The 4929-nt window shown below is 52.7% G+C and overlaps 1 long non-coding RNA gene across 1 annotated transcript in view; it reads left to right on the forward strand.

Moving 5' to 3' along the window:
- Positions 1 to 4929, forward strand: part of LOC108312105 — a 127776-nt gene that overhangs the window by 24877 nt on the left and 97970 nt on the right. The window lies entirely within an intron of this gene.

Here is a 4929-nt window from a genome sequence, read left to right on the forward strand (position 1 = left end):
TGTTGACCAGGATGGTCTCGATCTCTTGACCTTGTGATCCACCTGCCTTGGCCTCCCAAAGTGCTGGGATTACAGGCTTGAGCCACCGCGCCCGGCCTACTGCTGTTTTTTTTTTAAGTCAAAGCTTATATAATTAAATTAAAAGAAAATGTGTCTAATAATAAACTGTATTTCCTCATGGTAAAGTCCCATTTTTGAGACGAGGTTGTAATATCATAGCTAGAAATGTTTTCCCTTGGGTATCAGCTGTCTCTTCCAGTTAATTGTTTCTATCATCACATCAGGAGCTTGTAGGGGTGGGGAGGGGTTGCGGTCCCACCTCCTGCCTCAGCAGCGCCGCCTCCAGGAGAGTCCTCCAGAAGGAAGCTGCTCAGTGTCAGAGGCTGGGTGTGTTTGAGGGTGTGGGGTCAGCCCCAGGCTCACGTGTCTCGGTGGCCTCCTGAGGGCAGCTCTGGACACAGGGACCCCTACAGGTGTGGCCAGGGTGGCCTCTGCTCCTCAATCAACCCCACAGGCAGTAGCATGTGCCTGCCCTTCGGCACCCACGTGCCTATGCATGTGACCCACCCCCATGCTTGCACACACAGACATCACAAACCTATAGGTTATCAAACTGCCATGTGCAGACACCAACTCACTTGTGTGTACGAAGGCATGCAGACTTGTGCGCATTGTAGGCACACTGCAGCACATGGGGCATTGCAAACTGATTTTTTTTTGTTTTCTTGATGGTCTTGCTCTATTGCCCAGGCTGGAGTGTGGTGGTGCGATCTCAGCTCAATGAAACCTCCACCTCTCAGGTTCAAGCCATCCCCCCACCTCAGCCCCCTGAGTAGCAGGGACTATAGTGGCATGCCACCACACCCGGCTGAATTTTGTATTTTTTGTAGAGACGGGGGTTCACCATGTTGCCCAGGTTGGTCTCAAACTCCTGGGCTCAAGCAATCTTCCCTCAGCCTCCCAAAGTGCTTGGATTAGAGGCCTGAGCCACCGAGCCCAGCCACAAACTGATTTTATGTGTATAAATACCACTCTTTCCCTCAAATTGAAGTCAGCCTGTGGCTCCGAGTGGAGACCAGGTTCCAGCCTTCTCCTCCCAGCGTAAATCTGTGTGACCTGAGACAGCTCCACACGCTCTTTAGGCTTCAGGTCTCTCTCTTGGTAGAAGCTCTGCTGGCCCCAGTCTCTCTGCCCAGCCTGGCTAATATGGTGAAAACTGGTCTCTACTAAAAACACACAAAAATTGGCCGGGTGTGGTGGCGCGTGCCTGTAATTCTAGCTACTCGGGAGGCAGAGACAGGAGAATTGCTTGAACCCAGGAGGCAGAGGTTGCAGTGAGCTGAGATCATGCCACTGCACTCTAACCTGGGCGACAGAGTGAGACTGTGTCACTTCCCTTCCCTTCTCATGGTTATGGCTTGTTTCTCACTCAGGGTTTCTCAGAAGGAGGCATGAAGGGGACCTCTCCTTCTTCCTGACTTCTAGCCCCTGCTTTGTCTCCTGGCGCTCAAGGTCCCCACGCTTCCTCTAACCACTTTCAGTCCCAGAGGCCTTTCCTCACCGTGCCAAGGTCCCGCAGTGTGCAGAGGCCATCACAGTGCAGGACACAAACATGGGAAGTCGGCAGTGGTGGGCCGGCCGTGGCTCTGCCCTCTTCTCAGCAAGCCTGGAATCTGGGTTTGCATGGTGGGAAGCTTTAAGGGGTCTCCTCCATGCCCCCTGCAAATCCTGGACATCCTCTCCCTGCAGATCTCCATAGGCAATGGCAGAGGTGGCTCATGCCAGCCAAACTGCAGCCATAAAGGTATGAGAGCAGTAAAGGCCCAAGGGGTGGCAGAAGGAAACAGGAGGGAGGAGATGGGCAGCTGCCGAGGTGGCAGGGTCGGTAGGAATGCAGGCGTTCTTTTTTTTTTTTTTTTTTTTTTTTTTTTATAGATGGAGTCTTACTCTGTCGCCCAGGCTGGAGTGCAGGGGTGAGATCTTGGCTCACTGCCACCTCTACCTCCTGGGTTCAAGTGATTCTCTTGCTTTAGCCGCCTTAGTAGCTGGAATTACAGGCGCCCACCACCATGTCCAGCTAATTATTGTATTTTTAGTAGAGATGGGGTTTCATCATGTTGCCCAGGCTGGTCTTGAACTCCTGACCTCAGGAGATCCACCTGCCTTGGCCTCCCAAAGTGCTGAGATTACAGGCATGAGCCACTGCACCCAGCCAGAATGCTGGCATTCTTAATCCCAAGAGCATCTGTCCCCCAGGGTGAGGCTCCTGACTCAGTTTCCCCTGACAAAGCCAGAAATGGAAGTAGAAAGTTTTGAGACAGGTGTTTGTATCCTAGATAGATTTCCACAGCATCTCATTCTTTACTCCCCCTAAAATGAACACCCTCAATGGTGGAGGTGGGGAAGAAGGGGGAGCAGGGCGGTAACCAGGGCAACCCTCCTTTCTCTCCCTTATCCTGAGTTAATGCCACTGAAGAGCTCTCCAGGGCCAGCGAATCACCCACGTAATTATCCCGGGAGGTAATGGGCTTGGAGAGGTGGTGGGGGCGCTTCGGGGCAGAGGGGCACTCAGGCCAAGGTATTTGTTGAGGCCTGAGGCTGGGGAATAGAGGGATCTCCCCCGTGGTGGGAGGCGGGCCAGGACAGGATGTGGGCGCTGGGCAGGTGTGGGTCTCAGCTGTCAGCCTGGCATCCCAGGTCTGCTTTTCCTGCAGCAACACTGGAAGTCTGACTTGGGGGCTGGGGGAGAGGAGGGAGGGCAGTCTGTGTGGCAGTTTTTCCTGGCTTGGAGTCTGATTTCTCTCAAGAATCCGACAGGAGGTTAGTTTGTCTTTTATTGTCTGGTAGAGTGTGTGTGTGTGTGTGTGTGTGTCTGTGATGTGTGGGGTGTGTGTGTGGTGTATGTGTGGTGTGCGTGGTGTTTGTGTGTGTATGGAGTGTGTGTGTGTGGTGTGAGTGTGGTGTGTGTGGTCTTTGTGTGTATGTGGTGTGTGTGTGGTATTTGTGTGTGGGGGGTGTGTGTATGGTGTTTGTATGTGTGTGGTGTGTGGTATTTGTGTGTGTGTGTGTGTGGTGTGTGGTGTATGTGTCATGTTTGTGTGTGATGTGTGTGATATTTGTGTGTGTGGGATGTGTATATGATGTTTGTGTGTGTGTGGTGTGTGGTATTTGTGGGGTGTGTGTGTGTGTGTGTGTGTGTGTGTGTGATGTGTGTGTGTTTCTTACAGGTTTTCTAGTTTGGGGAGAGGTAGTTCAAAACCAGGTACCCGACTTCAGGTACTTCTCCCTCTTCCAACTTCAGTTCTTTCCCTGGAGGACAGCGTGTGGAGGCGGGGTGTGGTGTCAGACACCCCCACTTCCTAGACACAGGAGGGAACTGCTATGGTGGCTTACAGTGGCAGGCTCACCCCACAACTCATTTCTACACAGAGGCTGGAGAGAGCATGCGTGTGTGTAGAGAGAGACGGACAGACACACACAGACAGAGAGAGGTGGGGAGGGGTTAGGCTGGAGGGGTCTTTGCAGAGAGTGGGGAGGGGGCAATCTTTGAGGATAAAGCTAACTTCCGGGAGTAGAATCCCAGATTACAAGGCAAGCCGGGGAGAGGGGTCCAATGGCTGGTCTACGTCATCTGTGTCTAGATGCTTCTCTGCCTCCTCCTGCCATCCCACTGCAGCTCCAGCACAAATTTGCATTTAAATAGAGATTTTTTTTTTTTTTAATGAGAAGGACCCAAGGGAGCCCCCAGACTATTAAGTTTCCTTCTGGGGGCTGTGCGGAGCCTTCTTCATGTGCCCCTCCACTCCAGCCTCCACCCCTCCTCCCCCGACTGTCATATTATTCTGCGGCCATATATTCTGAGGGCCAGATGAGGCCCTGGCTCTGATGATCTGAGGGCACTCGTGGGGACAATGGGGCCAGTGCTCCTGGGAAGACTGAGAGCGTGCAGCCCTCGACCCTCTTTGTCTGCTGTGGACCAGGCACCCACCTTCAGCTCCTTTAGCCCTGGGCTGGTGGCTGTTGTGGCTCCAGGCTGCAGGCGATGGTGGCAGAATCCGTGTTATCTCATCACATTGGGCAGTGTGTTAATTAAGAGGCGGGAGACCCTGTTTGAGTCTTGGCTCTGCTATCCCAAGGCTGTGCAAACTTGGGCAAGTTGCTTAACCTCCCTGAGCCACAACTGTCTCATCTGTGGAATAGGGGTCATGATGGAATCCTCCCTATGGGCGGGTGAGAGGTTGAGGGAGATAACGTGGCACGGTGCTTAGCAGAGTGCCTGGCACACCGTCTGCCCTCGATAACCAAATTGAGAAGATTGGATAGAGCGAGATTTCTTTCTTTCTCTTTTTTTGAAACAGAGTCTCCCTCTGTCACCCAGGCTGGAGTGCAGTGGTGCAATCTTGGCTCACTGCAACCTCCGCCCTCCCGGTTAAGCTATTCTCCTGTCTCAGCCTCTGGAGTAGCTGGGACTACAGACACATGCCACCATGCCCAGCTAATTTTTTTATTTTTATTTTTAGTAGAGATGGGGTTTCACCATGTTGGCCAGAATGGTCTTGATCTTTTGACCTCATGATCTGCCCGCCTTGGCCTCCCAAAGTGCTGGGATTACAGGCGTGAGCCAGCTTACCCGGCTAGAGCGAGATTTCAAGAAAAGTGTCCGATGCTGTAGTGGAAAGAGCAGGATCTGTAGCTGACAGCCTGGGGTTTCTTCTCCTGCAGCCTTAGTTATAAGCCATGAGGCTTTCCCATCTATGGCCTGACCTTTCCTCCTCTGTCAGATGGAGATTCTGAGTTAGAACTCACCTCAGACTGGGCTCAGTGGCTCATGCCTATAACCCCAGCACTTTGGGAGGCTGAGTCTGGTGGATCATGAGGCCGGGAGATTGAGACCATCCTGGCCATGGCGAAACCTCATCTCTACTAAAA

This window comes from Cebus imitator, unplaced genomic scaffold, assembly GCF_001604975.1.
Source record: "Cebus imitator isolate Cc_AM_T3 unplaced genomic scaffold, Cebus_imitator-1.0 Scaffold121, whole genome shotgun sequence".
NCBI lineage: Eukaryota > Metazoa > Chordata > Mammalia > Primates > Cebidae > Cebus > Cebus imitator.